The following is a 24,960-nucleotide window of genomic DNA, read 5'->3' as shown; positions in this document are numbered from 1 at the left end:
GAATCGCAGGCGGAGTGGAGGTCGGAAAGCCTTGGCCGAGGAGCACGACTCTCTCCCGGGCCTCGGGGAGCAACCCCTGGGTTGCTGCCCAGGTGGGGTCGTCGGGGGGGATGAGGAGCTCCTGTGGCGGGGATTATTGAATCCGGTCGCTGACTGCGCGCAGTAAACACTCCTTAAAGATGGAGCGCTTAACGGGAGGGTGTGTGTGTGTGTGTGTGTGTGTGTGTGTGTGTGTGTGTGTGTTCCCCTGCTTGTTAACTTGTTCGCCCACTTATGCCCGCGTGCAAAACCTTCATTCTCTGCCGCCAGCCACAGCAGCTGGTGCCGCACACCTGAAACGCACGACTCGGGGACGGGTGGAGACCGAGGTGGATGATTTTCCGGTGTGTCCGCCTGATCGGATGACTCCGGCTCATTGTACACTCTGTGTTTTGGAAGTGTTTGATTGTAGGGTAGCATGTTTTGGGTTGTTCCTTGTAGGCCGCAGAACTTGTGTCTCACTTCTAACTCCAGACCTGCTTTGAAAACACACTTTTTTTTTTTTTTTTTTTTTTTTTTGGTGGACATTTCTAAGTATGTGCTCATACAGACTTGCAAGCGAAGTTTTCTCCCTCCCCACCTCCTCCCCTTCCCTTTTCTAAATGGAAAAGAATGTCTGGAGGGGTTGCTAGGTAGGAGGCTTCTCTCTTACAAAGTGCTTATGATTCCAAGTGCATTAAATCTTTGACATTACAGGTACACTTTGCTTACACAGTGCCGTTTTCGGTATTCTTACATGGTCGTGTCCCCCCATTTTAAGGACAAAATTATTTTTGATTTGAAAAGTGGAATTGAAATCAGTGTAATTATCCTGGTTTTACTATTCACTAAGTTATCCACGTCGATGTTCGAATGTGTGGTGAGAAAGATGGTTTTTCTTAAAGGTCTGGGTGTGTGTGTGTGTGTGTGTGTGTAAGAATAAACTGTAATTATGTTTGCCTACAGTGGACGTAGAGATTTATATGGACTAATTTTGTAATTGAATGCTTGTGTGTCACATCCCAGTCCACTGGCTGAACTTTACAGATAAAAACTTGCAGTGAACTTGGTTTTTGAGAATTTAGCCTGACTGTAAATTGGCTGCAACTTAAAAAATATATTACTTTTATGACAGTGTTACTTTTCCTAGGGAAAATTGCAAAGAATCATTAACTGAGTTGCTCTTTAAAAAAATTTTTTTTAACGTTTATATTTGAGAGACAGAGACAGAGGGTGGGCAGAGAGAGGGAGACACAGCATCTGAAGCAGGCTCCAGGCTCTGAGCTGTCAGTACAGACCCCGACGCGGGGCTCGAACTCACAAACCGTGAGATCATGGCCTGAGCCGGAGCCGAAGACAGACAGTTAACCAGCTGTGCCACCCAGGCGCCCCTTCAGTGAGTGGTTCTTAATGGAAAACCTGGATTGGGGATTCCCCGCCCCCCTCCATTTCCCCCATTCAGTTTCCTTGTTTTCTTATGAAACCTTTATTAGGGATCTTTGTTGCTTTAGAGTTTATCTACAGCTGTTCCTCTGTAGACCCAGTGCTGTGTCAGTGATCATGGGAAGAACCTGTGATTCCGGGTTTGCAGAAAGCATCGGAAATAGGCTGTTGGCCATTTACTTCTTTGCAGGCTATATGCATAATGAGAAAATGAGGGAGAAAACAGGTATTTTAATTTTTTAAAATGAGTTTGAGATTTTTTACTGTGACTCAGTAGATCTTAAAGTGTTTATCTGTGGTTTCCTTACAGCCTATGCTACATTATAAGAATTTGTGAGTTCACTCAGGAGAAAAGATGACACTTCTTTTTTGCGGGGGAGAGGACACATTGGACTAAATTTGTAGAGTGATTTTGTATTTTTAGATTTTTCTGAGGAATATTAAATACACTGTGTCCCCTTGATTGTAAAAACAGTTGGAGGTACTCTCAATTTTTTAAAACCATTGGGAATTTGTCTCTGTCATATTTCAAGAAAAAACTGTTCAAATAATAAAAACATTGCCCTCTACTTTTTGGTTACATTTGGTGGATTCTCTTCTGTTTTGCCAGGAAAGTTAACTTCTATTTTTTTCATTTTAGTCCATTTACAAATTAGATGGTATAGATTTTAACAAATAGATTTCAAGAGCTGGATTCAATTAGCAGCTTTTTAGGACATAAACATTAAAGGGTTAGATGGAAAAGATTGTTTTGACTGACTGGATAAATGACAGGGCTGTGTTTGATGTGCGTCCAGGAATTGGTCTGGAGCTGGTGCCCAACTTTTCAGTCCATCTTGAGAAGCCAAATAAAATATTTAACCTAGGCCTCGTTTTGTTTAAAAAAAAAAAAAAAAAAAAGGTTGATTCTTTGTTAAGACCTTAAGAAATGTTTGGCATACCTTTAGACTAAGTGTTTAATAGTTTGTTTAGATCCGGGTTCCCTAATAGAGGAAGATCACTAAAAAAAATAAAAAAGTCACATCCCAGAGTGGATTTTTATTTGGTTTATAATACACTTGGGCTGTAAGATGCTTTAAAATTATTGTTCTTTGCTTTAAGTCAGTACCATACTAGTATTTTAAATTTATAGAGTGCCTTTGATTCCAAGGTGCTTTATGAACTGTACTTACTCAATTATATCTTTAACATAGAGCTGTCTCTTTCCTGAAAGGTGTAAACAATTTTTGCCTGATGACGTGCATGCACACGCACGCATACACATTCTCTCTTTCTCTCCCTCACTCACTCGCTCTCTCTCTCTCTCTCTCTCTCTCTCACACACACACACACACACACACACACACACACACACAAACTGAAGAAGAAATATTTGAATCACGAGATCTCTGCCCATGACAGATATTATACTTTCCCCTGTATTAGTCCTTAGCCCACAATCACCTAGTGAACTGTTTGGTATTTTTGGTGCTAAGAAGGTAGGGTTAATTGAATCCCACATTTGAGATTCCTTAGGCCATTGGCGGTTAAAATCTGATTTGGTTCATCAAGTTACTTCGGTTCTTATGACACATTAACACTTAATCATTAAAATGGGCTGTATGGTAAAGCTACCAATTTCAACTATTTCTATAGAAAATTGGTTAGAAAATGTAAAATTTGTGTACATGATACTTATGAATATCTGATACAGGCTTTTCTTACAATGCTTTGGATAGAAAATATTATTTGTATTTAGTTACTATAAAAAATTTGGGGCAATTTTTTTTATATCATTGATGTTTTTGAGAACCAAAGACTCAAAAAAGCAGTTTAGTATAATTTCTAATATTTAAGTGTCTTAGATATGGAGAAATAACTGACTTACTTCTCCAGAACGTATATTGCAAACCTTTTTGTAATTTAAATGTTTTTATATGCAGTTCCTCATGTTATTAATTTATAAAACCCTTGGAAGTAATGAGGTTAACCCTGTGTGTAGCTTGAGGAAAATCAACATTAAAAGTCTCAGTTTAGATATGCTGGTATCTTAGTATTGTTTTATTGTATATTTTATTGATTCAAGGCCTTAAAAATTACAACTTGAATTGTGTCTCATGGGTTTCTAATTAAGGGTGCTTGTAATTTGAGTGTCCCCATTTTATTTTCTTGGTTTCTGAGGTAGCTTAAGCTCCTGACTTTTCTCTTAAGTTACCTCTTCTAGTCTAACACTCAGACATGCAGTTGAACCTGTGTAGGTGCCTCATGTAGTTTGGTTTGCATTGGTGAGTAAAGGGTGTTTTAATCATGGATTCTACTTTTTTCCTGTTGGTGGAACTGTAACTATCATAATATATACTAGCATGTCTTTTATTTAGCTTATTTATCATTTAGCATGTAACTCAATTTTCAAGGTAAATGAAGGGCCACACTTTAGGCACACAAGATTTCTATTGTCGCCATTTTTGATGTCTTTTGAAGATTTTGAAGGTTTTCAAAAGTTGTAATATGTCCTACTTTTTTCATGTAGACCATATTTAACAGAACTTAATGTTTTATTTATGATTTGGTATCATTATGAATATAAATTATGGTATTGTAATGTGTAGTATGAGGCTATCATCATGGTGTATACAGAGAACTGTTTGACCCTGGCTACATGGCAGTATGTTGTTTAACCCCATTCTTACTACTTTTTCTCTTTTTGGTCTCGTTTTTTGTTTACTGTTACTTTCTCTGTTCTAAGAAGGCTAGACCCTTGAAATACACTGTTGTAATCAGCATTGTGTGTTTCTGTATGACTGACATATATTAAATGCTTATTAAGTGCCAGACATTGTACCAAGTTTATATCTTTTATCACTTTTAATTCTCCAAGAGGTAGCTCCAAGAGGTAGGAAAAAACTTGGAGAGGTTAAGTACATGTCAGAATCCCAAGTTGTCTGTCTAGAGAGCCTGTTACAAACGTCTAAGATTTTGTGTGGAAAAATAAAATATACATTCCATTTATTTGGAATTACCCTTGCCCTTGAGATTCTGGCTCATCTTTTAAGGTTCAACTCAAAGCTTACCCTTCTCCCTAGAACTTTCCTTGACCTGAATTGGCCTTTCCTCTGTGACTAAGAGGCTCTTCCTCTAGTGTCAGACCCAGCTCACTGAAGGGCATTTGTTGTTTCTATGCTGTCAGCTCTGGGAAGCCAGAGTCTTTGTTTCGGCTTGGATTGAGGGTTTTTGGCATTTTATTGAATGAACACTGGAGGCGTAGAAGTATTTCTCTGTCATTCTATATGTGTTCTTTGTGGCTAATGCACTAGGTATGAGTGGCAAGAGTTGAGGCTATAGACAGGGACCAACCCATTTAGGAACTTGTTATATTTTGCCAAGTTTTTTTTTTTTTGTTTTTTTTTTAGGAGGAAGGATTGTAAGCTTTCATATCTTTGATGTTTAGAAACATTATTCTTGGGTGGTGCTTGGGTGGCTCAGGTCATGATCTCATGGTTTGTGAGTTCGAGCCCTGTATTGGGCTCGTGCTGACAGTGCCGAGCCTGCTTGGGATGCTCTCTGTCCTTCTCTCTCTGCCCCCTCCCCCACTTGCACTATCTCTCTCTATCTCAAAATGATACACTTTAGAAACATCAATCTTGAGGCAAGGGATGATGGGAACTCTGAAGACTGCTTTTAGGATAACCAGTTAAGAGGATGCTACAAAACTGGTTCTTCTTTTTTTCTTGTTCTAATTTTTGTTTCTAAATTTTTATTACAGATTATTGCCCTAAACATCTTGGTGTAGATAACTTTTTTTTAAGGAGTATTTTTCTAGGATATTTCCATAGAAAGAGTGCTTTGCGTTAAAGAGTGTGAATCTTTTGTTGAGTTCTTGATAAATTTTTCCTCATGCTGCTTCCTGTAAGAATTGTTCCTGTTTAGGGAAGCAATGAATAAATAAACATACATTTTTATAGTACTGTTGCAAGCATTGGCTCTTGTTTTTAAAATTTTTTGCTAATTTCATGGAATACAGTATTTAAACATTAACTTGTGAAGTTGAATATTTTCCTGTTTATTATATTTATTTTTGTTGACTTGTTTGGCCTTTTCCTACTTGTCTGTTAGGGCCTTCGTATTTTTCTTAATGATTTGCCTGAGAATTAAAAAGATGTTAATTTGTTGTTATATTTGCTACAAACATTTTCCCCAGTCTGTTATTTGACTTTTAATTCTGGCCATTTTTGGACATGCACAAATTTGTTGTTTTAGTTAGGAGTCAAATCTGTTCAACTTTTCTTTTGTTTTTCTTATTCTATTATTTGGAAGGCCTTTTCCGTTAAGAAGTTTAGTAAGTATTTAAGTATATTTTATTTTAGTGTTTCTAAAAAATGGTTTAGGAAGATATTCCTTCCCCCCACCCCCGCCCCCAGTTTCTGTTTAGTCATCTCATCATTATTTATTAACTAATTCTTCCTCTTCACAGTGATGTGCTATCTTTTTAGTTATGTTAAATTAGTTATAATAGAGTCAGGTTATCTCTTGTTCACTGCCATACTCTTTTCATTATTATAGCTTTATAATTTAGTTTAATACACTCATTGTGATGGAATTTTTTTTTTTTTTTTTTTTGCTATTTTTACTTATTTGCTCTTCCACATGAATATTAAACTTGTCAGGTTTAAGAAGAAATTTCCTTGGTGTTGTAATTAGAATTGCCCTGCTTTGGAGGGAAAAAGAGGCATTTAAGTGTACTTAATTTCCTTCCTCGGAAGACGCTATTATTTTACATTTATTTAAGCTTTTGTCTGTATTGCTCAGGACAGTTCAGGTATTTTCTATGTTTGAATGTAATTCCAGCTAATTTATATTTGTGACATTTTCATTGTATTTTCTAATTTTAGTTATTATATTTAGGAACACAGCAATAGGTATTTTGCTTGATTAGAGCAATTTTGTTGCAAGCTAATCCTGTTAGTATTTCACTGAATGCTAGTTTTCTGGGTATGAGTACTTGGCATTTTTTACAGTAAAATCTTTACATTTAAAACATTTCTTTTGAACTTTTCCACTAATGTATAATTAATTGAACAAAAAGAGGAATTTTATGTTTGTTTTAGAATAGCTTCTGAAGGCTTGAACTGCTCTTTTTTTTTTTTTTTTTTTTAAAAGGAGGTTCCAGGCTGGGTGCAGGGCTGGAACTCACAACTCTGAGACCAAGATTTCAGTTGATACCAAAAGTTGGATGTTTAACCGACTGAGCCACCCAGGCAGTCCTGGCCTACTTTTTTAAAAACCACATTTGATACGCTAAGAAGTATTGATGTGTATCTTAAGTTTAACAGTTTGATTTCTTACTAAAAATTGACAGCAGACATAAAACTCAAGTTTTAAAATGAATCTTGGGGCTCCTGGATGGCTCATTTGGTTGAGTTGGACTCAACTCAAGGGTTGGTCGGTTGGACTCTTGATTTGGCTCAGGACGTGATCTCCCAGTTGGTGGGATTGAGCCCCCAGTCAGGCTCTGTACTGACAGTGTGGAGCCTGCTTGGGATTCTCTCTCCCTTTCTCTCTGCCCCTCCCTTGCTTGCACTCTCTCTTTCTCAAAATAAATAAACATTAAAACAAAGCAAAACAATAAATAAAATAAGTCTTGATGATAATGAATCTAATAGTACCTAAAATGTTAGGTAGGATTTAACTACATAAATTGCACAAAGGTTATTTTTCCCAGAAAGTTTCCTTATGCCCCTTCACAGCCAGTCTCCTCCTATCCCCAGTCCTTGACAACAACCACTTTACTTTCAGTCACTAGGGTTTTGCCTTTTCTAGAATTTTATGTCAGTGGAATCCTACAGTATGTAGTCTTCTGGCCCAGACCTCTTTCACTTACCATAGTGCTTTTGAGATCCATCCATCTTGTGTATCAGTTGTTTGTTTCTTCTTATTCCTGAGGAATGTTGCATTGTGCATGTATGGCTGATTTTGTTTGTCCGTTCACAAATATCCACAGATATTTGTTCTTTCCAGTTTTTGGCCGTTACAAATAAAGCTGCTGTGACCATTCTCTTTGCGCGAACATGTTTTAATTTCTCTCCAGTAAATGATTAGGGTTGTTGGGTCATATGGTAAATATGTGTTTAACTTTTAAAAAAATCTGCTAAAGTGATTTTCAAAGTTGTGCCATTTCCAGCAGCGATGCGTAAGAGTTCCAGTCGCTCCCAATCCTCGCTAACACTTGAACACGTACTATTGTCGTCTTTGGTTTTAGCCATTCTAATTGATGTGTAGAGAGATTTCACTGTAGCTATGATTTTAATTCCCTTATTGACCTGCAGGGTTCAGCATCTTTTTATGGACTTACTTGCCATCTGTTTATCTTTGGTGAATATCTGTTCAAATATTTTGCTCATAATTAAAATTTTTTTTTCATTAAGTTGTGAGATTTCTTTTTGTATTCTGGATACAAGTCTTTTATCAGATATGCGTTTTGTGAATATTTTCTTCTGATTTGGGGCTTTCCCCCAATAGTGTTTCAAAAAGCAGAAGTTTTGAATTTTGATTGAGCCCAGTTCATCAAGTTCTCATTTATGATTCATGCTTTTTATGTCCTAAGAAATTAAAAAAAATTTTTTTTAATGTTTATTTTTGAGAGAGAGACAGAGACACAGAGCATGAGTGGCGGAGGGGCAGAGAGAGAGGGAGACACAGAATCCGAAGCAGGCTCCAGGCTCTGAGCCGTCAGCACAGGGCCTGACGCAGATCTCGAACCCATGAACTGCCAGATCATGACCTGAGCTGAAATCAAAGAGTCGGACACTTAACCGACTGAGCCACCCAGGCACCTCATAAGAAATCTTTTCTTAATCCACAGTCCTAAAAGTTTTCTCCTGTATTATAATTTTAGCTTTTACATTTACATCTGTGGCTTTTCTAAAGTTAATTTTTAAATATGATGTGAGAGGTAATGGTCAAGGTTTTTCCCCCCCCCATATGGGTATCTGATTTTCCTGGTGGCACTATATGTTCACATACCTTTGTTTCTTCCATTGCATTGTCCTGGCACCTTGGCTGAAAATCAGTTGACAATATATATGTAGATCTATTTCTGGACTCTGTTCTGGTTCTTTTAGCTATAATTCTTTTGTTTTTTGTTTTTGTTTTTAATTTGAGAGGGCGAGGTGAGGGAGGGGAAGAGGGAAAGAGAGAATTCCAAGCAGGCTCCACGCTCAGCACAGAGCCCAGAGCCCAGTGTGGGCCTTGATCCCACAACCCTGGGATGATGATCTGAGTCGAAATCAAGAGTGCAGTGCTCAACCGACTGAGCCACCCAAGCGTCCCACTTTTTGCTGTAATTTTGTCCTTTCTAAGTTTATCATTTATGAGCCACACTTTCTTGATAACTATAGCTTTAAGTCTTCTGATTTCAAACAATGATTAAAAAGTTTTTCATAGACATTTTGATAACAGTTTAATAAGCATAATTGAGTCTTTAATTTAGAATTTTATAATGTGTTGGAGCCATTATTTCATGTACTCAACCAACAAATATTTATCAATTTCTTGACGTTTGTAGGCATTGATTATTTTTATTATATAGTACCATGAATGGAGATGTAAGAAATCAGAATAAACTTAGATTAGGGTCTGTATTTTTCTCCTGAAAATTTCTGTTATGGACTTTTAAAAAATTTATTATTTTAGAGCTTGAGTGGCAAAGAGGGACAGAGAGAGAGAATCTTAAGCAGGCTCCATGTTCAGTGCAGAGCTTGACACAGGGCTCAATCCCATGACCCTGGCATCATGACCTCAGCCGAAATCAGGAGTTGGATGTTCAACTGACTGAGCCACCAAGGTGCCCCTAATTTATAACTATTTTATTTCTTACTGATTGAAGTGAATTGCAACAAGTGTGAATTAACAAGGGATGCCTATTTATGAGTTATCAGCCCCTTCAGATCATTTTTGGGAAAAAGTGGCATAAAAAGAATAAACATAAAGAATGGAGCAATAGAAAGGAAATGACATATTGTTACAAGTGTGTTGGGTTCTGGGTATTTTTCGGGTTGCATTATATTATGAGCAAGTATTTTCTGCAAGACCAAGAAAGTTAATTTTATTAAAATCTAAGCCGACTTTTTTATTTGACCATAATACATTCTTAGGAACTGTCACAAAACAGACATCCATAATGTAGATCTTATTTACTCTGTAAGATATACTTGGTAATTTTTGGGAGGCAGTTGGAATGTTATAGAAAGACCATAGAACTTGCAGGCGGAAAATTTAGGTTTAGATCCTAGTTAGGCCACTGATAAGCTTTATGCCTTTTATCACCTACTTTCTTGGTGCCTGTGCTTTTAGTTTTAAGGGCATGCTTAAAATGATAATATTACTTATTTTAAGATTCTCCTGGGTGAGAAGTATGTGAAAAATACTGTTCAAGTTGTAAAGTGTTAATGAATTTTGTCATTTTTGACCAAAGACTTTTAAAAATAAGTTAGTCATCGGGTTCCTGGGTGGCTCAGTTGATTGGGTGTCCGACTTTGGCTTAGGTCATGATCTCACGGTTCCTGAGTTTGGGCCCCGCTGTTGTGCTCTGTGCTGATAGCTCAGAGTCTGGAGCCTGCTTCGGATTCTGTGTCTCCCTGTCTCTCTGACCCTCCTCTGCTCATGCTCTGTCTCCCTCTCTCTTAAAAAGTAAATAAACATTAAAGTTAAAAATAAAAATAAATTAGTCATAACCAATTATACGCTGTTATCTGTAGGAGCAAGTACAACATTAATAAGGATTAATATAGGTTTCTATTTAATTGATATCATGTCTTATGGGCACAGATGTCTTGTATACCTTGGGGGTGCCCAGTATATCAAAGAAGTCATGTAGATTAGCCACTGTGTTATAACTTTTGTCATTAACTCATATGGTGAACATTTAGGCAATTAACTGTGTTCTCTTCCCTCCCCTGTACCTATGGTGAAAAGTAGAAGAGCTTTGGAGAATAGTTTGAATAGTTCAGGGTTTTTGGAGGTGGCGGAACTGTGTGGATCCAAATCCAGTCTTTAATGACTTAATACATTTCCCTGTAGTTTGCTGGTACTTTCAAGAATGGCTTGTAGTTTCACCTCTTGTCAGTAGGTGGGGATATTTCGGCACAGGTAGATGTCAGGCTGAGTTAAGACCTATAAAACTGAAACCTAAAGTCCAAATGAATGTACTTGAAATAAATGGAGATGGAGAATTAGAATCTATCATGAGTGACACTGGCATATTTTAGGATAAACTTTATTTTATTTTTTAAAGTATTCTGAGAGAGAGCATGCGCACAAAGGGGGTGGGAGGATGGGGCAGAGAGAAGAGAGAATCCCAAGCTCCATGCTGTCAGCCAAGCTGTACTGGGGGCTCGATGTCACTAACCCTGAGATCGTCACCTGAGTGGAAATCAAGAGTTGGACACTTAACTGAGCCACCCAGGTACCCCTAGGGTAAACTTTCTTATATAAACTGTATGCTACATGTGTTGTAGGAACAGATACAAAAATTCTTTTTGTTATATTAGAATTGCAAACAGTAGTTAATTCGGTTTTCATTTTTTGTGTATGATCTTATGTCATCAGGCTTTAAATATAACTATTTCCCTAGTGAACAAAGAAAACTTATTGGTTGGTCCGATTATTCAGAATCATACGAATTTAATACTATAAGGTTAAATTTTTTAAAAATTGAATTTTGGGAATTTTGTAAAGGAAGAAGTATGAGAATTTTTTTTAAAATTTAAGAAAAGTAAAATGGCATTTAATACATGTGATACATTCAAAATACCATGCCTAAAGTAGTACTTGATACATAGTATATCTTTAGTAAATATTTGTGAATTAAAGAATGATTGAGGAAATTGAAAAAAGCTTACATGGTCTGTAGGACCTCATTTGAAACAAATAATAGGATCTCTTCTTGTGATGTCATTGAATTAACTGACATTTATACCTTAGTAATTTTGACAAAAGTTATGAAGGACAAGAGGACTGAAGTATTCCTGCAAGTTAATATTTGACTTCATGAATAGAACTCTTTCATCATACTCAGCAAAATTTACTTTTTTTTTTTTTTTAAGATTTTAGGTAATCCCTACACCCAGTGTGGGGGTGAAACTTAATAACCCCGAGATCGGGAGTCACATGCTCTGCCAACTGAGCCAGCCAGGCGCCCCAAAATTTACTTCGTAACAAATATCAGTGTGATATTCACCGCAAAGAGATCTGTTTTTGTAGCATCACCTAAGAAAATTCATGTATATAACACGTCTGTCAATGTTAGGGAGATGATATTTTTCCAGAGCTCTATAGTTTTAAAGTGTTCTCATTTATAATCTAAGTACTATTCACATCCCAACTTTATAAGTATTCTGAAACAATGAAAGTGAAATGAGAACCTTTATCTGATGAAATTTTTTATTTTGAAATTTTTTTCTTAAATCTCATGAATAGTAATAGATTTTTGAGGAAACAATTGGTACAACTATTCCAGTTCTGTATAAATGAAGTTAGTTGAACCAAAAGTCCTTTGGAATGAAATATAAATCCTTTTAGAGGTGCCTGGCTGGCTCAGGCAGTGGAGCATGTGACTCTTGATCCTTAGGGTCATGAGTTCGAGCCCCAGATTGGGTGTAGAGCTTACTTAAAAAAGAAAGAAAAAAAGAAATACATTTTAGTTTTCTATTTTCTAGTTTTGAATTTTTCTTTTTTTATTTGAGGTAGATAAAAAAGCTTAGGTAGGAAACTAACCTTTTTAGTACTTTAAAATGGGATTGGTGATGATATTTCAAATTTTTTCTGATTTCCAGTTTGGTTAACTCTTAAGTGTGTTTTCTCTAACTAGAAAGAGGATGTGGAATGTTGACAAAAATATTTACATATTCATTCAGGGAACATCTGTTGAGAGTTTTATATGTACCTAACATTGAGGTGTAGGTACTGGGATTTCAAGAAGAGATTTGGACCTTGATCTGGCTTTTGGGGAACTTGCATTATAAACAGAGACAAGCCTTGATGGATGAAGTAACCAGTTAGTGCTAGAGTTAGTGGTACACACAATGAGGGTGAAATACAAGAATGAAGGCCTATGGATAATTTTAAGGGAGCTCAATTTCCAGATTCTAAAGTTGATCAGTCTTTAAAATTTTCTTCTACTTTACAGAAGAAAGGTACGTCTCTTGGCCACCCCAAGTAGTACAGTGTCCTGTGGTGAGAAGCATTCCAGGGCATCAAAGAGACAAATCAGAGTACTGGTTGGGTTGTTGAGAAGGCAGTGACTCCAATGACTGATTAACATCTTTTCCCAAGTCAGGTACTCTAGTCCTTAATTTTAAACAAAATCGAAGGACTTGATCAAGTTATTAGCTAATCATTAAAAATAGTTTTCATAAAATGTAGAAATGTCAAGTAAATGCCATTATTTTCCAGAAAGTTAAAAAAGTCATGATTGTGATTTTTTTTTTTTTGTCCTGTAACTCAAAGAATTAAAATAATTTGACAGCATGGCTCTAATAAAACTCCTTTCATTCTCATCTACTTATTTATGTGAATAAGTTTTCTTAGCACTGATAGTTATAAAAATGAAAAAAATAGGAATAGAATATTTACAATAAATATTCACTCATAGATATGTGAACTAATTGAAAATAAGAAAACCCTATCCATCTCATGAAGAGATGTATTTCTGCCTCTTTTCCTCCTCCTTCCCCCCCCCCCCTTTTTTTTTTTCTTTTGGACTAATTGGTTCTAATCAGGATGCAGGAGAGGTCTATGTATTGTTCGGTTGGTATGTCTCAAGTCTCTTTTACACTGTAACCCCCTCAGCCCCTCCCCCCACCCTGAACTCCTCACTCTTTCTTATGCTTTTCACATTTTCTCCTGTCTCCCAAATTTTTGACAGTGTTGTTTCCTTACTTTCCTTTCTTACTAGTCTTCCTGTCTAATCTACTCACCTATTAAGACACAGCTGAAGCATTATCTCCTCTGAGAAGTCTTCCCAGACTTCCTCAGGCAGAGTTAGGTGCCCCTCTATCAGTTAGAGTCCTGATAGAAAATAGGTAACATTCTCACTATAGGTGAAAGAGAACGTCACGAAGGGACCACTGACAAGAAATGGACAGGGTTACAGGAATACGACAAGGTGTAGTGCAGCGCCTAGGGACTAGCACCATCTTTGGGCTAGCAAGGGCAAAGGAAGAGAGTAGTTACAGGAACCCAGAGAGACCCTCACTCTTGCTTCTTATTCACTGAACCCAGTTTGAAGCCAGGGGGCAAGGGAGCCTAGTTTGTGTAGTCCATAAAAGTCAGCCTCTTGGGACGCGAAGTCCTAGGTGAAGGGTGGAGAATGATCTGGAGGAACAAATGGAGAACATCCAGTACACCCTTATTTATACTCCTACAACACTTTAGCACACTTCATTGTGCCATGTATCATACTGACTTAAAATTCCTTGGTTGTATTTATGTTTTCCTCATAGCACTGGGAGCTGCTTTGTAGCTGTGAACTATTTCTTATTCTCATTTGCGTACCTACAGTGCTCATTAGGTATTTGTTAATTAAATGAATAAAAGTTTAAAAAGAGCTGGATGAGATACATAAATTAAAAGGTCTGTCTCTCTTAGTGGTAATGTGTGATGATTCTTTAAAAGAGAGTAAGCCTAATAATTTTTGCATCATTTGGCAGTTTTGATGCTTCTGCAGTAATTGGCTCACTCATTTTAGTTGAAGAGAGGCCAGGGATTGATTTGGTCTGTTAATAAGTAGCTAAATTTAGAAGGATTATAATGCAAGACCCTGAGTTGGCTGCTTGGTGGCGTGGTAAGTGTATTTATGCACTTTTCTTTTGCTATAGGAGAATCACGATGCAGGGCGAGAATCTATAGAGGCTGTAAGGCTAATTATGTTGACTTTAGGAAGAATGTGCCTTACTAGACTTTCTATGGGTTATGACATAGCTTTTGCAAATAGAGCCGGGCTCTATCAGGAAAATCCTCCCTCATTGCTCACCAAACAAATTTTTTCTCTCCCCCTAATTAGTTGAAGTAATTATCATATTTGCTATAAAGGCTTGTTAGAATTGCTGCATAAAGAATTACCGCAAGGGCACCTGGGTGGCTCTGTCGGCTAAGCATCCGACTTTGGCTCAGGTCATGATCTCGCAGTTCTTGAGTTTGAGCCCCCCATCGGGCTCTGTGCTGACAGCTCAGAGCATGGAGCCTGCTTCAGATTCTGTGTCTCCCTCCTCCAATCTCTCTTTTCTCTCTCTTTTCTTTCTCTCTCTCTTCTTTCTCTCTCTCAAGGATAAATAAACATTTTAAAAAATTGCTACAAAACTTAGAGGCCTAAAACACAAATAATAATTTTATTATCTCATGGTTTCTGGAGGTCAGGGGTTTGGGAAGAGTGGTTTTGGCTCAGAGTCTGTCATGTGTTTTATTCAGATGGTGTCTGAAGCTGGAATAGCTGGGGGTAGGCTGGGCATTTGTCTCTCTTCAGGTCATCGGAGAGCCTTTCCATTAGGCCTCTCTGCATAGGCTAGTTTATGGCGGCTCTAGGGCAATCACACTGCTGGCATGACAGGCTCAGGGCACCAGCAGTAGTCCTGAAAATAAGGTAAAGCTGCATCTTCTTTTCTGAAGTAGTCTAGGAAGTCCTTGCTGCATTTTATTGGTTACAAGCAAGTTGGTTCATTACAAGCTCCTCTAGATTCAAGGGGAAAGAACATAGACCTCATCTCTTGATGGAAAAAGGGTCCAAGAATTTGCAGCCATAAAAAATTGTCATAGGAGGCAGCTGTTGGCTATTTCTTTTTGTTTTGTGGGTTGGACTGCATACTCTTTGGTATCCTAATCTACTAGATAGCATTTTTCGGCTTTTATAATTTATTTTATGTTCTGCCTTTGAAGTTTCCAGGAATTTTATTAGAGAACACTTAACAAGTGGCATACTCAACAGCTTCTAGAAGAGTTATGATAGTTTGTTATTAAAGTATATTGGGGTGCCTGGCTGGCTCACTTGGTAGAGCATATGACTCATAATCTCAGGGTCCCATGTTGGGGGTAGAGATTACCAAAAAAAAAAATGTGTGTGTGTATGTATGTGTGTGTGTATCTATATACATACACATATGTGTGTATGTATGTGTATATGTGTATGTGTGTGTATATATATGTATATATATGTACGTACATATATGTATGTGTATCTATATGTATGTGTTTCTATATGTATGTATATGTATGTATCTATATGTGTGTATATATATATGTGTATATATATGTGTGTGTATATATGTATGTATATCCATAGATTTTGGTAAAGCATAAAAAAGATAATGGAAACAAAAGCAGACTGGTAAAAAGAAAGAAGGCAGATACTGTTTGAAAAAAATTATGCAAAGATACCAATTCTTTAATTCTCTGGAATGATTTTTATATTGAAAAAATTTTATAGTTCAGGGCTAAAAGTTAAATAATTTTAGTATTCTCCCATCAGATCCATGTTATTTTACTTTAACCTTTTTTAATCCATTCTCCACAGAGTAGCTTCATATGTTTAAAAAAAAAAAAGTGAATTGGATAATTTTCCTCCCTTCAAATCCTCCAGTGGCTTTCCATTATGCTTTAAATGAAGTAGATAATTATTTGCATAAGATCCTGTACAGTCTGGCCTCTGTTGACTGGTCTTTCCTTTGCTCATTATTTTATAATCACATTGATTTTGTTTTAATTTCTTGAAAAGGTCAGTCTCTTTCCCATCTCAAGGACTTTATATGTATTTTCTTTTGTGGGGGGAAGGAGGGATCTTTTTTTTTTTTTTAATGTTTATTTTTGACAGAGCATGAGCGGGGGAGGGGCAGAGAGAGAGAGGGAGACACAGAATCTGAAACAGGCTCCAGGCTCTGAGCTGTCAGCACAGAGCCCGACGCGGGGCTTGAACTCAGACTGCCAGATCATGACCTGAGCCGAAGTCGGACGCTCAACCGACTGAGCCACCCAGGCGCACCTCTTTATCTTGTTGCTTATTTTTATTTTTCTGTGTCATCCCAAAGAATTCCTAAGTATTCTGTCTAAAGTAGCTTCTACCCTCATTGTCTATTGCTATATCCTGTTAAGTTCAGAGGATTTAATAAATTCACTTTTGTATTAATTTCTTTACATGATTATTGTCTTTTAAAGGTAAAAATACCTTTAATTTTAGACTAGTTTTAAAACTACAAAGATATGACAGTGTTCCTGTATATTCCATACCCAGTTTCCCCTGTTATTAACTAATCTTACATTAGTATGGTTCATTTATCACAATTAACCAATAATGATACATTATTATTTACTAAAATCCATACTTAAATTTTCTTAGTTTTTCCTAATGTTGGTCACTGTCATTTGTCTTTACTAGATTGGGAGCTCCTGCAGGCAGGGACTGTGTGTGTTTCATTCACCTAGTATAATACTAAATAAACACTTGGGAGGTACTCTGTAAATATTTCTTGAAAGAATGACCGCTAGAAAGATGTCTTAGAGTTATAGTCTAATCTCTTTCCCATAGGTGAGTAACTTGCTTCGGGACATCATGTGTGTCTTCTCTAAGTTCCATGGCTAGTTGGCAGGGTGGCTTGTGATATCTAATCTGCTATATATAGAGGTGAGTTTACTATGAATCTCATGAAACTAGCGAAATTCGTGAGACTAATGAACGTTAACTTTCAAGATTCTATCAGAGGGCCTGGGAGGGACCCTAGCAATGAGTTCACATGGTCACTTTAAAAAATCTTTAATTGCTGGGGCGCCCGGGTGGCTTAGTCGGTTAAGGGTCCAATTCTTGATTTTGGCTTAGGTCGTGATCTCACAGTTAGTGAGATCAATCCCTGTGTCAGACTCTGCGTTGTCAGCGTAGAGCCTGCTTGGGATTCTCTCTCTCCCTCTCTCTCTGTCCCTCCCCTGCTTGTTCTTTCCTTCTCTCAAAATAAATAAACACTAAAAAAATCTTTTATTGGGATATATTATATACATGGGCAAATGCAAAGATCATAAGTGCAGCTTAAGACTTCCTACAAACTTAACACACCTGTATAACCAGCTCCCAGATCAAGAAACAGAACTTCTGTGCATTATCACATAGTTATGAAGAATTTGCAAATGTAAGATATCCTGAGCACAATCAATTAAGATTGCTGTCTCTCTTTTCACCGACTTCCCCTCTATCATACTTGTCCTCATGTTGGTGGCATTGGAATGGCTGTAGGCATCTAGGACATCTGGTGTGGGGGAAACTGACATTGGGGATACATTTAATTGGGTATCAGCAGGATTTATTTATTTGGTTCATAGTCTGTTCATGTATTGTCAAGGTATTGTTAGCCATCCCAGTATAGGGATAGTTTCTAGGAGTACTCTGTGTTATGTTAACTCACCTGGCATTGTGACATAAATGTGCAGACTTAGGAATGGTACAGTAACATGAATGTGTCCCATGGTATCTGGCACCTGAAGTATGTGGTTAGTGGAGGAAGAGCAAGGTTTGGTGCCAAAAGCCAATTGGTGAATATTCTTCCAAATCTTAAAGCTTCGTATGAAAAAGACTGAAGAGTTTTCCCAAGTTTCACCACCATCCTAAAAGTTTACATAACATTACCAATAATGGCCCTGTGCTAGAAGAAATTTTTCTAAGCTGCAAACAACAAGAAAAATAGGTTCAAGTATGCTAGAGGAAGGACTGAATTATTTTTTTGTTATCTCTGTGGAAGTGGCAGTATAAAACTCTTGAGAAAGTGTGATACTGGCACAAACATTGACAGGTCAATGCAATAGAATCGGGAGTCCAGAAGTAAACTCGTATACTTGTGGTCAGTTGATTTTGACAAGGTTGCCGAGACCATTCAGTGGGGAAAGGTTAGTCTTTTCAACAAATGATGTTGGAAACAACTGGATGTACACATGGAAAAGAATGAAGTTGAACTGCCACCTCACGCCAGGTGTAAAAATTAACTCAAAGTGGGTTAATGTCCTAGTGTAACAGCTAAAACCATGAAAACTCTTAGATGGAAATATGATACCTTGGGTAGGAAATGATTTCTTAAATGACACCATAAAGCACAGGTAACCAAACAAAAACCCAACAAATTGGATCTCATTAAAATTAAAACATTTGTGCCCCATTGGCAAGGATTCTCATACATTGTTGGTGGGAATTGAAAATGGTTCAGCCACTGTGGCCAAAAGTTTGGCCGTTCCTCAAAAAGTTAAACATAGAATTAACATTTGACACAGCAGTTCCATTCCTAGGTATATAACTAAGATAATTGAAAACCCTAGGTTGACACAAAAATTTCATACCAACATTATTCATAATAGCCAAAATAGTTCAGTGGAAGCAACCCAAATGTCCATTAACTGATGAATACACAAAATGTAGTGTATCTATATAATGGAATATTATTCATCCATAAAAGGGAATGAAGTAGTAATGCATGCTCCAGCATCAGTGAATCTCAAAAACATCCTGTGTGAAAGAAGCCAGACACAAAGGGTCACCTCTTCTATGATTCCAGTTGGCAAATCTGTAGAGACATGAGGTGGATTATTAGTGGGGTTGCTAGGTATGGAGTTTCTTTTTGTGGTGATGGGAATGTTCTGGAGTTAGATAATGGTGGTGGTTGTATAGCATTGGAAATATACTAAAACAAATTGAACTGCACAATTTAAAATGGCATATTTCATGTGATGTGAGTTTTATCTTAATAAAACAGAATGCAAACAATCTGTCATATGGGAAGAAATAAAGAGTATGGGGCTGGAAAACTAGGAAAAAAGGTATTATAGGGCTGTGTAATTAACAAAAATACTGTTGTTTTCTGTTTTTATGATGTGGTATTTGTCAGGTTGTTAAAATTATGATTTTCCCATTTTGAATTGACTGTTAGGTGTGAAAGCAAATTCTACATTCTTATTCTTCAAGTTGGGCCCCTCAAACTATAAACTCCAGGCTTCACAAAACCTGGATGCACCCTAGGATATATATTAGCATCAAATAAAAATCATTCAAGAGCTTTTGTCTTTTTACGCATGGGGGATTGAACAAACATTGATTTCTGTTCTCTCCCAAAACCCCGTTCCATGAGAGTAAGGGGATGAAAACAACGTACACTTAAAAGAGCAAAAAGAACAGAAGAGAAAAAAGCAAATACATGATGTGAAAAAAATTCAGGAAAATGGAAGGTGGTTGGAGTAGGTGATTTAGCTGAGAAAGTAGAATATATAAAATATCTGTAGTTGGATATACCAGATTCCTTGCAGTATTCCAACTAGTTCATATCTAGATCTCTACAAGAGGCTCAGGAATTGGAGGCACTCTATCTCTGAGGCTCCAGGTGAGATGTAAGGCTGAAAATGGGAAATGGTTTAGTTTGTAGAAGGTTCTCTATGTACTTCATCCCAGGCAGCCAGGTGACTGTTCTTCCTCAGCCCTCATAAAAAGTTAGTCTAACTTTGTGGAGAAAGTGAACCAAACTGGCTGTTTTAGAAAATATTGGACAGCTCCAGAGAAAACACAAATACTCTACTAAGCCTCTTACTGAAACAGGTCACCCTGCCAGGCACCCTACAGTGAAAGTTCTCAGTTGCCAGTGGTGGGGGCGGGGTGGGGGGAGCCTCACCACCGAGTCCTTAAACTTTCAGTTTCACGTAAAGAATTAAAAATGGCACTGACTTCTCATGGGGAGCCTGGGTGGTTCAGTTGGTTGTGTCTGACTCTTTATTTTTAAGTTTATTTATTTTGAGAGAGGGAGGGAGAATAAGTAGGGGAGGAGCAGAAAGGGAGAGAGACAGAATCCCAAGCAGGGTCAGCGTGGAGCCCCATGTGGAGCTCAAACTCACAAACCACGAGATCATGACCTGAGCTGAAATCAAAGTCGAACCCTGAACCGACTGAGCCACGCAGGCACCCCAAGTGTCTGACTCTTGATTTTGGCTCAGGTCATGATGTCACTGTAGTGAAATTGAGCCCTGTGCAGCTCAGCTCTGGGCATGGAGCCTGCTTAAGATTCTCTCTCTCCCTCTCCTCCCCCCACTGCCCCCTTTCCTTCTTGCTTCCTCTCTCCAAAAAAAAAAAAAAAAAAAGAAAAAAAAAAAAAGGCACTGACTTCTCAACAGCAGCATCAGAACTGAGAAAAGAGTTGAGCACTGCCTTTGGTATTCTGAGGGAATCTGATTTGTAGCCTAGAACCCAACCATTTGTTCCATCAAGTATGAAGGCAGAGTAAAGGTATTTTGCATGCCAGATTTCAAAAAAATCGTGTCCACTTATCCCTTCTTAGCAAAGTACTGAAAGATATGTCTACCAAAATGAGGAAGCATACTATGAAAGAGGAATACATGGGTGATTGTACCCTTGTACACAAAGGGAAAGACAGAAGGAGGCAAAGTCCTAGGACAATAAACCTTAACAGTCCAGGGTAGGAGACTCTCCCTTGAAATTTCATGCAATATCTTGTGTATTTTTTCTTGAGAGAGGGTATATATTGGGACTCTTGTTTATAAATGACCGAAAACCAAACTTGTGAAAATACTTTGGCCAACTATGAACATTATCACTTAAAAAAATTTTTTTAATGTTTTATTTATTTTTGAGAGGGAGAGAGACAGAGAGCACAAGCAGGGAAGGGCAGAGAGAGGGAGGGAGGGAGGGAGACAGGGAAATGGAGACACAGAATCTAAAGCAGGCTCCAGGCTCCGAGCTGTTAGCACAGAGCCTAACGCGGGGCTGGTAGCTGTGAGATCATGACCTGAGCCGAAGTCAGACACTTAACCAACTGATCTACTCAAGCGTTCCCAACATTATCACTTTTTTAGGATTTAGCAATTCTGTAGGTGAGAGAGATGGTATGCCTAAAAATTTTTGAGTTTGAAAGTCTTTTTTTATTAGGCAGGTTAATCACTTTTACTGTCAGAACTTTTTCCTTTTTCTCTGCTTTGGTCAATTACCTTATGGCTTTATTGCTAAAATACTTGCTAGTAGAAACACTCAAGTTTTAAAGCTGGCCGACAACCAAGTAATTACATTAACCTGGTATGTAGATATTTAAGAAGTCTGTGGATTGGTTCCAGGTTAGCACTGTGAATCCGTTGAGTTGTATGTAAAATTGTATATGCGAACACTTTTTTTTTTCTTCCTGGTATCAGGTCCAGTTTCATATTACCGAAAAAGTAGTTCAGGGAGGTTAAGTGACTTACAAAGCTATGGTCTCCTCACTCCTGTTCTGGTGTGCATTCCTGTTACATCATGCTGTCTGCAGAGTCCTGAATTAGTGTAGTTTTTATTATATGATTGATTTTAAATTTCTTCAACAGTGTGTTTAACGATTAAGATGAACCTAAGAACTGATGTGGGTTTCTCTTCAGTGATACATTATGTTAAAACATCTGAAAGATTAAAAAAAAATGTGACAACCTAAAATAGACATTTCAAATAGTCCTGAGCATTATGGAAAATAAAAATTTTTACACTTCTGTTTTGCAGAAAAATTCTGGAAACAGTCTTATAGGGTTAAAGTCTGCGTCTCACACACATTTTATAAATACGTGTATTTTGGAATTGCTGAAGAATGAGTATTTAGGGACAACCTGGGTTCTTTGTCTACTGTATTGGAACTTTTTTGTAAAAATGTAAATCTCCTTTTTTGCCCTAGTTAGTAATATCTTAATGACTGTTTCAGGATCTTGCATTCTTTAGTTTGCATAATCAGTCTGAATGCATTTTAGCATTGAAGCCTTAAGTAATCTAGGAAATTGGGTTGGACACACATTACATATTCCTAAGCTTTTGGTTAATTTTGGAGATAGAGTTTAAGGGCTAGTGTACCTTTCTGTGACATACCCCTTGAGCAACTACTGAGCTTAGTGTTATATCTAGGCGGAAACATACTTGGTAAGGAACTTACTTTAAGTAATTTGTATCAAACCTGTAAGGAGAGTTCAGAGCTTGTTTATTAAATAATAAAACCTGAGTTTAAGTCCATTAGGATGTATTTTAAAGGCTGAACTTGTCCGTTTTATAATATCATTTAAGAAAAATTGATTAGAAAATAATAGAGATGTATTTTAGAAGTTTTGAAAATTACTGTAAAGTACTTGAAAAAGAAGACATTACCCAGGGATTACCTTATATTTTGGAATTATATTGAAACATTTTCTTTCGTTAATCATCTGTGGCCCATAAGTGTGCTTTAATAGGGAAATTACTTTAAAAATAGATTTATATTGATAGGCAAAGACATTCTTTGCCTTTTTCTCTATTTAACAGTTTTTACTTTTACTATATAGTGAGACGGGAAAAGATCAGAGTTCCCCTGGGGTAGTAATTTAGCTTGAATTATGAAGAAGTCTTGCTGCTTGTTCTGCTCTTGTGATTGATTTGAGGTGAGTTGTTACCTGGATTTTGTATATTTTGTATGTAATTATAAAAAATTTAAAAAATGAATGAGCTAAATGTATATGCATGGCAAATTTAGCTTGTACGAAGATTACACAGTGAAATTATTAATTTCCTTCTGCTGCCTAGTTTCTTAATGTGTCTCCTCCAGATGTAATCAGTTACCAGTTTTATTGACTACTGCTGAAGTAGAGGATGCTTGCGGGTTTTGTCCCCTTTTCTTGTTAACCTGTTCTATTCCTTTTGATAGCCTCTTCTGTCCCATTCTCAATCCAAATCATTCCAGTGTTTTAAGCCTGCTGCTAGACTCAAGCTGTTCTAATCTTCAGGTAGAGAAGCATGAGCTAAGGCAAAGGATATAAAATGCCAAGTTATATGTATGGAGTAGGGTAAGGAGGGGAAGAAACGAAACACCCGAGGTCAGATTGTACAGTGACTTAAATGATAGGGTAAGGAGTCTGGATTTTTTATCCAGTAGGTAGTCAGAAGTTAATAAACATTTCCAAACAAGGGAGAAATTTTGGATTTATAATTAATTCCCCATTCCTCCCAACCCTAACTGTCAAGCCCTGCCTTTTCTGGCAAGCCCTGCCTTTTCTGCTTTGAAATTTCTCTTGACCCATCCCTTCCTTTTCCATTCTTGCTCATTCCACTACCATAAGTCAGTCTTTATTACATCAGACTGAGATTGTTGCTGTAGTTAACAAATGGTTTTTCTGCTTTGAATCCTTGCAGTCCTTTCTGGACATCACTCTCAGATTAATCTTACCGAGAGCTTCACTTTGATCATGTCTTTCTCCTCAGAAAGAAACTTTTAATATCTCCCTGTTGTTGACAGGGTAAGATCCAGACTTCGTCTGCCATTCAGGCCATTCCAAAAAATAACCCGGTCTACCCTTTTTAAAGCCTTCTCTTTTTCCCTTCATTTAACCTAGGTTTTAGAGAACTTGCAATGTTTCTTTTTACCCTCTCATATATCTTGCCCCCTCCATTTAAAAATTTTGTCTGTTTCTTTCCCCTGGGTTATCTCTTCTCTAGTCTCATCTTGACTTATTAAAAATCATACCCATCCTTAGAGTTAAAATTATACCTCTTTTGCACAGCTTCTTCAGATAACTTAGAAGCTAGTTTGAGTTCTTTTTTCTGAAATCTCAGAATTCTTTGCTTGTACTTAAGGCACTTGTTTAATGCTTTCTATTGTGCTTGTTTGTCTTAACTGTGCTTGTTTGCCTTGCTGGATGCTAGAACTTTATGGTGTTTATTTTCCACACACAGTACCTTCATATACTTGGGTGCTTGATAAATACTTGTTTTGTTAATTGGATTTTTCTATTTTGGACTGACTTTTGTGCTGATGTGTTTTGGTAGTTCAGTTTAACACTGTTTAGCACTAAACACAATTAACACATCTATCTAGTTTGATAGATGTTTAGTCATGGGTTCCCAACTAGAATATAAAATTCTTAAGGGCAGGAAATATGTCTAATCTGTACTTCCAGAATCCTTTCGTAGTGTATGCATAATGTGCTTTGTCTTTTAAAAATAGGGCTGAGATGCTTCTGCCTGGCATGAAATATTTGGCAACTGATTATGGGACTTAGAGTTTTTTTAATTGAAAAAATTTTAAGACTGGTTTCTCAAAACACATTTTAAAAATATATTTGTATGACAAGTAAACACAAATATGGAATGTCTGTGGCATTAGGTTAGGTTATATTTTAAGGAAACAGGTTCACGTAGCCTTTTGTGGCTACACATACACACATATACAGTGTGGTGCCCTTTTCTATGTATATTTTGTAAATATAATCTGTAATTTTCTATAATTTATGTTTGTGCAAATAATCAAAAACTTATGTACTTGTATAGGAGTTAATCTGTGACAAGAGTATCTTTTTTTTCTGTGTTTTGAATTTGAATTTGATGGGATGGTTGGTTTTATGACTACTTTTATTTTTTTTTTTGTTGTTGACAGTTTGTCATAATGTATCCTGTATTGCTACTTAGTAAATATATTATCTTTTTTTTTTTTATCTTTGAGGAGGTATGTGTATATGAGAATTTATATACTA

General features: G+C 37.1%; 1 protein-coding gene across 2 annotated transcripts in view; it reads left to right on the top strand.

The window, feature by feature from the left end:
• Nucleotides 1-24,960, top strand: part of SMURF2 (SMAD specific E3 ubiquitin protein ligase 2) — a 116,931-nt gene that overhangs the window by 352 nt on the left and 91,619 nt on the right. The gene's annotated exons all lie outside the window — the stretch shown is intronic.

This window comes from Panthera leo, chromosome E1, assembly GCF_018350215.1.
Source record: "Panthera leo isolate Ple1 chromosome E1, P.leo_Ple1_pat1.1, whole genome shotgun sequence".
Lineage (NCBI taxonomy): Eukaryota > Metazoa > Chordata > Mammalia > Carnivora > Felidae > Panthera > Panthera leo.
The sequence above is the reverse complement of the archived record's forward strand: the minus strand, read 5'-3'. Positions and strand labels throughout refer to the sequence as shown.